This window comes from Lycium barbarum, chromosome 5, assembly GCF_019175385.1.
Source record: "Lycium barbarum isolate Lr01 chromosome 5, ASM1917538v2, whole genome shotgun sequence".
In the NCBI taxonomy this organism is placed as follows: Eukaryota; Viridiplantae; Streptophyta; class Magnoliopsida; order Solanales; family Solanaceae; genus Lycium; species Lycium barbarum.
In genome coordinates this window covers 81,078,357-81,092,226 of record NC_083341.1, presented here as the reverse complement: position 1 = coordinate 81,092,226, position 13,870 = coordinate 81,078,357, and the positions used below count along the sequence as shown (strand labels likewise).

General features: G+C 36.8%; 1 pseudogene; it reads right to left on the bottom strand.

Annotated features, from left to right (window-relative positions):
- Positions 1-1,835: 1,835 nt before the first annotated feature.
- On the bottom strand, positions 1,836-3,831 carry LOC132639521 (phospholipase A1-IIgamma-like; annotated as a pseudogene).
- Positions 3,832-13,870: the final 10,039 nt, after the last annotated feature.

The following is a 13,870-nucleotide window of genomic DNA, read 5'->3' as shown; positions in this document are numbered from 1 at the left end:
TTCTCCAAAATTTCATTAAGACATCATTAGTTCAATAATCGTAATTGTCCTTCGTCAGTCAATTCACTGTGCACGAACGAAAATTTTCCGAAGTGTAACAGTTGTGACTAAACTAAAACTGAAAGTAAACAATTGAGTATGAGTGTTTTTGTGACTGAGAAACTTATGATGAAGACTGTAAGTTTTATCAGATGATAGAAAGTTCCAGGGTCATGGTTTTCGACAATCCAGTTGATCTTCTGACAATTCAACCTACCTTATTTCCTCGGTTACTAGTTGACGAATTAATTATAACTTTATGAGTATCTTTCAAATTGCTCACAAGCCTGTAGATACTACTATAACGCCTATATCCCTTTGGTCGTCAGAGGTAGCAAGAACGCATTTACTTCTCCGTATTCAACTAAGCAAGGCTAAAGAGTATATTCTTATAGTGAAACGATTATATCAAACAAACCCTATTTATTGTTATTATGCATGCAAATTCCCTATCCCTAGTACAATTCACACGCTACAAATAGTGTTCCACTATTGTCCAGATAATCAAACAATTAAGATCAAGAATAAATAAGCAACTCAAAATATGAAAATTTAATAGATAACAATTGTCGCCAAACCAATTATCAAACAATTAAGATCAAGAATAAGTAATTTAGGGCTGAAAAGAAGAAAATAAAATAATTCTAGAAAGAGAAAGTAGGACGATGGCTTACAAGTCTTAACAAAATCCCAACACATCATTTACAACTCATAAAATGTCTATTTACAGTCTAGGGTTAAAAATAAAATAAATAGACCTAATCCCGATCAAAACAGGATAACTGTTTCGCCGACGTGTGGCACCCCTGCCACGCGAGGGTGCCGCGGAAGAGTAATTTCTTGACTGCAGTATGTTAGACGTGCGTCACCTGCGCCACACATGGGTGCCATGCATCTGCTATGTTTCATGTTTTCTCCAGCTAAGTCCACCTACGGCACCCCACGACGCGTGGGTGCTACGAATGTCTTCCCTTTCTCATCGTCAATCCTTGAAAATCACATTGAAATGCTCAAAATTTATCCAAAACTTCCTTGTGGGACCTGAGAATAAAAATACCGCGACATAAGCTCTAATATAACCAATTCGATACAAAAGGGTCAATTAAATTTCTAAGAACCCGAGGGTAAATAACGCAAAGCATAGATATTTGTGCCAAATGTCGTAGGGAATAGTATATTTTAAATGGTTTAAAGGATACAAGTTAATTAAGTAGCCGAAAACATTAAAACTCATATTAAACATTCAAAGAAATAAGTCGACAAACAAGTTTATTTGTCCTCTGTGATAAGAGGAACCATAATACAATATAGGATGTGGTTTCCTTCATGATAAGAGGAACCATAATACATATATATATATACATAGGATGTGGTTTCCCCAAGCTAACTGAACATAAACCCTTTATTCAAACCTATTCCAGCCGAGGAGAACATGCCATTCAACAGGGAAGTTCTGAAATTGTGGGGGCTTGGTTTGATCAAGCTACTGAGTTTTATAATGGAAAATTAAAAATATAAAAAAGCAGTCAAAACTCGTCTTTATTGAAAAATAGGAGAAAAGCCTTTTCATTAAAAGTACGAAAGAACCTTTCTACAAAAAGAAAGAGGACATTCAACAATCTCTTAACCAACCTTTAGGAACTATTCATACGTTGTTGAATAGAAATAAGGAATGTCAGTCATTGATAATTTTGTCGACAACCAATTATTCTCGAATTGGGCCATTCAAAGATGTAAAATATCATAGTGTGATAAAAGAATCAATTAAAGCGAGCACATTTAAAGCTCTAGCTCCCTTAGAAGTCATACACATCATGATCCAAGAGATGCCAAGATCCATCTTGTTGTTGCACTATTCCTTTGTTCTTTTCAACCCATCAAAAGCCTGGAATACAATATTCGTCTTTCAGTATTTTCCACTGCTTGTTGAAAAGTGTGATATGGTGATTACTTCTGGTTTAAAACTTGATAAAGTTCTAAATCTTTAGTGCCAGCAACTCCATGCAAGTATGGATCCAACAAATGCCAACTGACAACTTCTACGGAGGCCTCACATAGGGAGATTTAGGGTGTCATTTAGTAGATCCTCCCCAACGTCAAAGCAACCAACGGGAGGGTATTTCAGAACAATATCCAATAAATTATGGATTCTCAGAAGATGAAGACTTTTCAGTTTTGAAAATGTTTTTTGAAATCCCTAACTTTAGGACTTGCAAATGCAAAAGTTGTGACCGGGAACTCCTTGCCTTCGCTTGTTGTGTTGATACCATTAAAAGCTATGTCAACTGCATTTAGGGTTGCAACTGATGCACCAAGTCTATGACCAGTCACAGACATGCTATCTAACCTCTTCATTCTTACATTCCTCAACCAATCTTTCACTTCTTTTGTTTGACTTTTTAATTAGTTTCAACAAAGCAAATAATTCTTCTCACTTTTTGTTTTCAACGTCCTGTTGGTTCAAATTAAAATATCGGAGCTTGTAAGTAAGCTTCCCTATAACGTAAAATCTCTTTAGATAATATTAAAAAATTAAATCTTGATCACAAATTAATTATTCCATGCAGATGGATCTTGCTTTGGACATATATAATAGAAGTTGTTATATTTTCATATATAGAGAGAAAAAGCAAGTTAACATGTATCTGGTCCCTGGCACTAGTCTTACTATACTGTGATCGTGGACTTTCTGTTGTATAAATGTTGTAGAAGCCATGATGCACCAAAGGTTGAAGCAACCCCCCCCCCCCCTCCCCCACCCTTCATTACCAAAAACTTTGGGTGCTGGGATAAGTAAAGATTGAAGGTCATTCACCCACTCAAGCGTCTGCATAGTTCCACTCCAATTAATCACAATATCCTTTCTTCTAAGTGAACCTTTACCTTCATCAGTAGCCATAACAATATACCCCATAAAATTTGATTCCTTACTCCATGCTTCCCTTGTTAATGACTTTACGATGAAACCATCAGGAAGTGGGATTGATGCAGTAGCATCCCTTTGTAATGTTGTTATTTAGAGCTGTTTTTCTAATATTTTGAGATTATTTCAAATAAATATTAGTTCATTAAACTGACCAATTATTTCAATTTAAACTCGAAATGTAAAATTTTGTGTTAGAAGTAGTACATGTAGTACAATTAGTTAATTATGTAGTACAATCTCAAAATTAGTTAGTGAGTTGGATACAACTGTCAGCTAGTTTAATATCGACCAATCAGTCAAGGTGGTTAGTCGGTTAGTTAGGATGTATGAATAGAGTTCATTATACACTTTTTATTCATTATCTTCAATACACAGAAAAATGAAAATTCTTTCTCCATGAATTTTGTCTCCTTTTGTTTCGCATTTCAATTCCGCATTTAGGTTCAAGTTTTAACATGGTATCAGAGCCGATACTAAAACTAATCGGATCAAGATCTGGTTAATTTTCATTGCTGTTCTTCGACTGGTTTTTCTCCAATTTTTTTAGGGTTCATATTTCTCTTCGATTTTGACTTAATTTTATTTAATTTTCCCTAATCTTTTGCAATGGCAATCAAACCTACTACTGAAACAACTCAACAAGTGTATTGTATTGATGTATTGTACATTCATCCATATGATGCTCCAGGTATTACTTTAGTTCCTCAATTTTTAGTTGGAATAGAGAACTATTCAAAATGGAGTAGAGCGGTGAAATTATCGTTGTTAGTGAAGAATAAAATTGGGTTTATTGATGGTACGTGTACCAGAAAAAGTTACGAAGGAAACGAGTACAAATTGTACCAACGGTATCGATGTAATGCCATAGTGCAATCGTGGATTATGTCCTTTGTTGGGAAGGAATTACGTAAGGGAATTGTGTACTCAACCCGTGCACAAAAGGTTTGGAAGTCATTCAAAGAGAGGTTTGACAGAGTTAATGCTACAAAGAACTCCCACATGAACAAGGAAATTTCTAGTTTAGTTCAAGGCATTTCGAGTGTATTGATCTATTTTTCACGGTTGAATGACTTATGGGATGAGTTTGAAGCTATAATTCCTCTTCCATGTGATTGTGAGAAATTTAAGAAGTTTGTGGAGTATATGCATATATAGAAAACCATGAAGTTTCTCATGGGATTAAATGAGACTTACTTACATCAGAGAAGTCAGATCTTAATGATGGATCCAACACCTGAACTCAATCAGGTGCTAATTACACAAAATTTGGAATATTGGGGAGTACACCCATGGAAGGAGAAAGCAGTGCTGTGATTTCAGCCAATGCTTCAAATTACAGACCTAGTTCAAATGGAGAACCTACTGCAACAGGACAGGACATGTGATGGATTTCTTTTATTGACTGATCGGTTATCCACCCAACTTAAACGTAACAACAAAAAGAAGGCGTATGGTAATAACAACAACACAAGTCATGGCAATAATCACGTATATGGAAACAATAACAACAACACATGTTATGGTAACACTCACACATATGGTAACAATGGTAGAAACACAAGATTTGGCAACAATTATACAACTAAAGGAGCAGGTCGTGGACGTGGCAACATTGCAAGAGATGCAGCTAATAGTGCAAATGTTGTGGATCATATGCCACAATTACTTTCCCAGAATTTTAACCCACCACAGACGTTTACTCCAAAATAGCATCAGGATATTTTGCATATGATTGACAAGAACAAAGGACCCGAAACCACGGCTAATATTGCAGGTAAGCCAAACATTTCTCAAAATGATTGGATAGTGGACTCGGGTGCCTCAAATCACATGGCTTTATCCCTGAATCTATTAAATGATCCTACTCAGCTTCACTCACCAAAATCTATTCATTTACCTAATGGGACTAGCAATAACATTACTCATATTGGCTCTTGTCAAATAACTAAAACACAATCTGTTCAAGATGTGCTTCATATTCCTAACTTTAAATTCAATCTACTTTCAGTCTCAAGACTTACTAGAGAACTGCAATGCTTTGTTTCATTTTCCCTTGATTTCTGCTTATTCCTGGATTTCTTCACTGGTGCGGTGAAAGGGATTGGTAGAGTGCACGGGGGACTTTACATCTTCAATCCCTCTGCACTAACTGCTACTTCATTAACTTCTTATTGTTTGAACTCCATTTATGTTCCTACCTTTGTACCTGCTACAACAACAACCACTACACCATCTTCCTCTACTCTATGTCATTGCAGATTCGGTCATGCTGCACACTCAGTTTTACTGAAGATTCCTACTTTGAAGAAGCTTATTTCTCATACTACTTTTTGTACTTGTCCTGTATGCCCACTATCTAAAAAAACTATAATTCCATTTCCCATTAGCACTAATAAGTCAGTCAAACCTTTTGATCTTGTTTATATGGATGTTTGGGGCCCATATAGTGTCTGTACTTACAATGCTTTTTGGTACTTTCTTACTTTAGTTGATGATTGTACCAGAATGACATGGACATTTCTTTTGAGATTGAAAAGTGATTCCTTTGTTGTGTTGAGCAATTTTATTCAAATGGTGCAAACTCAATTTATTGCTTCTATTAAGAAATTTAGATCAGGTAATGGTTTTGAATTCTTTAAATTGTTCTTCCTTATTTCTTTCTAAAGGTATAATTCATCAAAGTAGTTTTCTCACATACCCCAACAAAATGGTTTAGTTGGACGCAAAAATAGACATTTACTAGAAGTGGCAAGGGCACTTAGGTTCCAAGCTAATATTCCTTTGAAATTCTAGGGTGACTGCATCCTTACAGCCACATACATTATTAAAAGTTTACCAACTCCCACTTTATCTGGTAAGAGTCCCTTTGAATTCTTCCATGATTTTCCACCTTGTCTTGATCACCTTAGAACTTTGGATTGTTTATGTGTAACGACCCGTTCGGTTGTTATAGTGTTTTGATCCATTTAACCTTGTTGACCCTTTTCCCAAGTCCCGTTAGCATGATCTATGACTTAATGAAGTCATTAGGATGGTTTCCGCAAGGTTCGAGTGTAAATTGAGTCATTGATGGAGAAGCTAGTTAAGTTAGCGAGTTAGAGTTGACCACAGTCAACGTCGGGTTAGGATAATACCGTGTCAATGTTTTGGAAGTTTCAACATGTTAATATGATGATTTTGAACTTGTCCACAAGTTTTGGTGAGGTTCCGAAGAGTTTCAGATGGGTTTGGGTTTTGTCGCGCTCACATTCAATGTTTTCGCCATAGTTCTGTGGATAGAAATGGATATAGATTGATCATATTACCATTTTTTTGAGTGATTTTTGAACCATTAGATCCATATTGAAATTACGAAGCCATATAAAAAAGAATCGTCGCGTTTGGCCTCCGTATGAGGGAGTTATGCCCGTTTTCGTTCGGGCTGTTCTAACTGGCCGCTGGGAGCGACCAAAGGGCTGCCATAGTGGTGCCACTACAGCGACCAACTGGCCGCTGCAGCGACTGACGGGGGACATAAAGCCCTATTTTAATGCCTGAACTCCTAGCCATTATCCCTAAGACCCCAAAGTCAGTTTTCAAGAGAGAAAGAGGCAAAATTCATTCCATTCTTTGGTGAAAACATCTTGGAGGGTAAGTCCCCATCTAATTTTTTCCTTTTCCTTTCTTCTTCAAGTTCTATGATTATTTTAAGGTCCATCAATGGTGGGTGAAAATCCTAGAACCCTAGAATTAGTAAACCCTTAAATAATTGGTGGGTTGTTGATTTTGTTGTTGATTAATCATCTAGGAGTATAGATTATCACTTTCTAGGAAGGGAATTTGATTTCTTATGGTTGAAATTGTATGTTGAGACTTAGGGTTCTAATAAATATGCAAATTTTGTCCTAAAATCTGTTTGAAAGGGTAAATTGATTAGAAACCCATGGATTGAAGGTTAATGATTGTAGAGATAGAAGTTATGATACATTTACCATTAAAGGATGGTTTCATCCATTGAAGAGGGTAGAAGTAAGTGGGTCTTCTTCCCCAAATTATTTTTCTTGTTTAAATACAAGGTTTGTTGCTTACTTAGCATCATATTGTTACACTTTGACCATTATGGGACGCTTCAGAAATAGAAGACTCATGTGGAGTAGTTCGTGGCTCTTGTTCTGCATTCCAGGTAGGTTATGGCTTACTTTAGTTAGACTTTGATTAGCGAAACATATGAATTGTGTAGAATTGACAAGAGAAAGCATGATTAGGTCTTCGGATATGGTGTTTTGGTTAGATATTAGCTAGGTTGGTATGACTTCAATTTTATAGGCTCGTCGCCATTACGTTATGTACTGAAATATGAGGTGTAGTTGGATTCATACTGTGGTGATTCGGGAGGGCTTTCTATTAGGTTGATTGTTGTTATGGTGGCTTGTTGCCCTGTTATTGTGATTAGACTTATTGCCTAAATTGTCGTGTTGTACTCAGTTCTCTCTTATTGTGACATATATTATCAGAGAAAGGAAGGATACTAAGTTAGACCTGAATTGTGGTTTATATACTTATGATAGTATGTAGATGAACACTTGATGTATGATTTACTATTGATGATAATATATAGAAGAGTGCAGCTTCTTGGTGATACAAGACATAGTTGTGAGGCATACTTCCTATATGAGGAAGTAAAGAGGGGCATAGACTCTTATGTTGGTTGAGACGGTTTGTATGATTCATTTCATGGTTGAGTTGATCCAAGTCTTGATATGACTTGTGGCTTTGTGACTTGTACCTTTACTGTTGCTTTATTGGTTTGCATTGAATTACCATGTTTACACTCCTTTATGTATTCATACACTCATGCATGATGGAAATGGTTTGGAAGACTTGTGGCATGATGCTTTGTGTTTGACATTGATATTGCTAATTGTTCATAGTCCATACATACTAATGAACTGGAATACGTTGAGGCATACATTGTGATGTAAAATTAGTGAAGAAGTTAATATAATCTTCTTGTTGAACTTGTGATACTATTTGATACATGGTACTTGATGATTTGAGCATGGATAATAAGAGGGCAGGAAATACCGTTACGTACAAATATATGGAAAGGCACATATGTGACCTAGATTATGGCTCGTGGTCCGAGGTTCGTTCCGGAAGCGAGGGATACTGTCACGACCCTAATTACCGATCATAGGGGCACCTACTTTATTATCACTAGTAGGCGAACCCTTACCCGTTAACCCTTTAATCACTAGCCAATTTTTAACTTCTTTAATCATATATACTAAAACAATCAATGAACATGTGAATGAATATATAGTCTGCCAAGTCATAATTAACAAATGATACAAGTGCGGAAGTCTAACTATGACACCCCCAAAATCTGAAAGTCATCGTACAAGGACTCTAAATAACAATGTCTAAAGATTGAAGTATATCTCAAATATAATAACACTTAATATCTGGAATAAAAGTAGACATTTGGAAAGAGAGATCTTCATGTAGCATGGATAAAAGCTCACCCTCGGATCTGATCAAGCAAACTAGCTTCAAACTAGAGATGTAATCTGGATGAAATCTCGGGAACACAATCAGCACTCAAAAAGGATGCAGCAAGGTAGTATCAGTACAAACACTATGTACCGGTAAGCATCATAGGCCAACTAAGATTAGTTCACGTATATAAGCATAAAATAAACAAGATAAATAGATAGGCACTTAATACTCAAATCCAAGTCACAGAATATCCCATAACACAGTCACAACCTAAGATGAAGATTCTAACCCACCAGTCTGTCAAGTTTCAATAATCTCACCTGATAATCACAAGTCCAAGTTCCTTCCCTAGGTAGAGTCACTAATCCACAATTTAACTTAGTCAATGATCATATTAATACCACAACAGCCGTTTCAGCAAACACACCAAAAGCAGAACTAAATGAGCCTTATAATAATGTAGAGTAAAATGAAATGATGTGCAATGCAAAATATGATGATGTGCAATGCAAAATATGATGATGTGCAATGCAATGTAATGCAATGCACTGGCCAAATACACACTGTACACACATGCTACTGATGTCGTAGCTCAGTAGTCATGACATGCAGGGGACCCATGGTGTCCATGTACCCTCATTCCGGATCCACTCCTCGGACCCGAGCCATAAATCCTCCGCCCCGAAAAGAACCTCGGTCGCAGATCCACATCATGTACCACTCATTTTCAAGATGAACCTTGGACCACGAGCTCATAACTAGGCCATATCCTCACCCTCAGTCAAATGTGCCTTTTCATATGTAGAGTAGCACTGTCACATCGCTCTCAATGATCAATTCATCAAGTACCATGTATCAAATAGTATCACAAGGGCAACAAGAAGATTATATTAACTTCTTCACTAATTTAACATCACAATGTATGTCTCAACATATTCCAGTTCATTAGTATGTATGGACAATCAGCAATTAACAATATCAATGTCAAACACAAGGCATCATGCCACAAGTCTTCCAAACCATTTCCGTCATGCATGAGTGTATGAATGCATAAATGAGTGTAAACATGGTAAATCAATGGAAACCAATAAGGCCATAGTGAAGGTACAAGTCACAAGCCACAAGTCATATCAAGACTTGGATCAACTCAAACATGAAATGAATCATACAAACTGTCTCAACCAACATAAGAATTTATGTCCCTCTTTACTTCCACACATAGCAAGTACGCCTCATAACTAAGTCTTGTATCACTAAGATGCTACATTTTTTTTATATATTATCATCAACAGTAAATCATACATCAAGTTTTCATCTACGTATTGTCATCAATTTATATCACAATTCAAGCCTAAACTCATTATCCTTCCTTTCTCTGATAATATATGTCATAATACGAGAGAACTGAGTACAACACGATAATTTGGGTAATAAGTCTAATCACAATAACAGGGTAACGAGCCATCATCAACAACAATCAACCCAATAGAAATCCATCCCGAAACGCCACAGTATGAATACAACTACATCTTATATTTCAGTACATAAAGTAATGGCGACGAGCCCAATAATCAGAAGTCATACCCACCTAGCTAATATCCAACCAAAACACCATGTCTGAAGACCTACTCATGCTTTCTCCCATCAATTCTACACAATACATACGTTTCGCTAATCAAAGTCTAACTAAAGTAAGCCATAACCTACCTCGAATGCAGAATCGGAGCCACGAACTACTCCACACGAGCCTTCTATTTCTGAAGCACCTTATAATGGTCAAAGTCTAACAATATGATGCTAAGTAAGCAACAAATCATGTATTTTAACAAGAACGACAATTTGGGGTAGAAGACCTACTTACTTCTACCCTCTTCAATGGATGAAACCATCCTTTAATGGCGAATTTATCATAGCTTCTATCTCTACAATCATTAACCTTCAATCATTGGGTTTCTAATCAATTTACCCTTTCAAACAGATTTTAGGACAAAATTTGCATATTTATTAGAACCCTAAGTCTCAACATACAATTTCAACCATAAGAAATCAAATTCCCTTCCTAGAAAGTGATAATCTATACTCCTAGATGATTAATCAACAACAAAATCAACAACACACCAATTATTTAAGGGTTTACTAATTCTAGGGTTCTAGGATTTTCACCCACCATTGATGGACCTTAAAATAATCATAGAACTTGAAGAAGAAAGGAAAAGGAAAAAATTAAGATGGGGACTTACCCTCCAAGATGTTTTCACCAAAGAATGGAATGAATTTTGCCTCTTTCTCCCTTGAAAACTGACTTTGGGGTCTTGGGAATAATGGTTCAGAGTTAAAATATAAAAATAGGGCATTCTGCCCACATCGGTCGCTATAGCGGTCAGCATGGCCGTTGCAACGGTCCCGCTATAGAGGACCTTTGGTCGCTGCCAGCGGGCCAGCTGGAACAAGCCGCACTAAAACAGGCATAACTTCCTTATACTGAGGCCAAACGGGTCAATTCTTTTTCTTATAGCTTCATAATTTTGATACAGATCTAATGGTTCAAACCAAACCTAAAACAAAGGTCGGATGATCAATCTGGAGTCGTGTCGATCCACAGACCTCTAGCGAAAACAACGAATACGAGTGCGACAAAACCCAAACCCATTTGAAACTCTTTGGAACCTCACCAAAAGTTGTGGACTAGTTCAAAATCATCATATTAACATGTTGGAACTTCCAAAACATTGACACGATTTCATCCTAACCCGACGTTGACCGTGGTCAACTCTAACTTGCTAACATAACTAGCTTCTCCATCAATGACTCAATTTACACTCGAACCTTGCGGAAACCAACCCAAAGGACTTCATTATGTCATAGATCATAATAACGGGACTTGGGGGAAGGTTTAACAAGGTTAAATGGGTCAAAATACTATAACGACTAAACAGGTTGTTACAAATACATTGATGTGGCCCTCGTTCGTGGTTCTTTCCGGAGCGGAGGTTTATGCTCGAGTTCGAGGAGTGAATCCGGAACGAGTGGTACATGGACACCCTGGGTCCCCTGCAGGTCATGACTACTGAGCAATGACATCAGTTAGCTTGTGTGTACAGTGTGTATTTGGCCAGTGCATTGCATTGCACATCATCATATTTTGCATTGCACATAATTACATTTTATTCTGCATTATTATATGGCTTGTTTAGTTGTGTTTTTGGTGTGTTTGCTGAAACGGTTGTTATGGTATTGATATGACCATTGACTGAGTTAAATTGTGGATTAGTGACTCTACCCAAGGAAGGAACTTGGACTTGTGATTATCAGGTCAGATTATTAAAACTTGACAGACTTGTGGTTTAGAAGCTTCATCTTAGGTTGTGACTCCGTTGTGGGATATTCTGTGACTTGGATTTGATTATTAAGTGCCTATCTATTTATGTTGTTGATTTTATACTTATATACGTGAACTAATCTTAGTCGGCCTATGATGCTTACCAGTACATAGTGTTTGTACTAATACTACCTTGTTGCACCCTTTTTGAGTGAAGATTGTGTTCCAGAGATTTCATCCAGACTATATCTCTAGCTTGAAGCAAGTTTGCTCGATCAGATCCGAGGGTGAGCTTTTATCCATGCCATGCCACTTGAAGATCTCTCTTTCCAGATGTCTATTTTTATTCCAGACATTCTTTGTTATTATATTTGAGATGTACTTCATTCTTTAGACATTGTTAATTATAGTCCTTGTACAATGACTTTCGGATCCTAGGGATGTAATAGTTAGACATTCGCACTTGTATTATTTATTAATTATGACTTGGTAGACTATATATTCATTCATTCACTTATCTATTGACTGTTAATAAATGATTAAAGAAGTTAAAATTGGCTAATGATTAATGGGTTAACGGGTAAGGGTTCGCCTACTAGTGATAATAAGGTAGGCGCCCGCACGGTCGATAATTAGGGTTTTGACATTATGTTATGCCACAAAGCCAAATTTCTCAGACAAATTTTCTCCCAAGTCTATACTAGCTGTCTTTATGGGTTATTCTCCAACTCAGAAAGCTTATAGAATGCTCAATATTGAATCAAACACCTTCTTTGTTAGTAGGGATGTTGTTTTTATGGAATTTATTTCCATTTTCAACACCCTAAATCCAAATTCCTTCCTCATTCTACTCTTTCCCTTGGCTCACACTTCCTCTAATCCCTCTCCAAATCCTGCTCATTCTTTTGCTATGAGCTCTCCACATGACATTTCTTATCCTTCCCCCATGGCTGATACTTTTCCTATCATAGACACTCTACTTCCTCTACCTACTGCATCATCCCTTTCTCTATCTTTATCTGATTTTATTGTTTCTAAAACTGTTGTTCCTTCTGATACCGTTTCAGCAGATATTCCTTCATCCTCCACTTCTTTAAGAAAATCTACTAGGTCCTCCAAACCATCCATCTGGCTTACTGACTATATTCATCCACCCTTGCCTTCTACCTTTCACTCTTCTTCTAACTATTCTTCTCTTTATCCCATCAATCATTTTGTTTCCTATTCCCACCTTTCATAACCTTTTCAGTCCTCCCTTGCTGCTTTTTCAACTCACTCAGAACCTTCCACCTATTCTCAAGCTGTACAGAATCCTCAATGGATTCAGGCAATGAAACTTGAGATTGAGGCTCTTGAGGCCAATCATACTTGGACCATAGTTAACTTTCCTCCTTGTAAGGTTCCCATTTGGTTGCGAATGGGTCTTTAAGGTCAAATACAATGCTGATGGTTCTGTAGAAAGATACAAGGCAAGATTGGTTGCTAAGAAGTACAGTCAACAAGAGGGACTTGATTTTGATGACACATTTTCACCAGTTGCTATGATGGTAATAGTAAGGACTGTAATAACTGCTTTATATTCTTGGCCTATTTTTCAGATGGATGTTCACAATGCCTTCCTTAATGGTGTTCTAGATGAAGAAGTTTATATGTCTTTGCCTCAAGTATTTAGTAGTCAAGGGGAGTCTCCCTAGAGGGTATGTAGACTGCTTAAATCCTTGTATGGCTTGAAACAATCTAGTAGATAGTGGAACCTTAAATTGACAGAATCTCTTGTATTTTCTGGTTTTGTTCAGAGAAAAAATTATTACTCCTTGTTCACAAAGACTATTGGAACCAAGTTTGTAGTTTTACTTGTGTATGTTGATGATCTCTTGTTGACAGAAAATGATATTGGTGAAATACATAAGGCAAAGCATGAACTTTAATAAAGTTTTAAGGTGAAATATTTAGGTGAGCTTAGATACTTCTTGGGGATAGAATTTGCAAGAAATAGAGATTGCATTGTAATGTCTCAGAGGAAATATGCTCTTGGACTAATTTTGGAATTGGACTGTCAGGATCCAAGCCTAGAAATGCTCCACTCGAACAATATGTGAAAATGACAA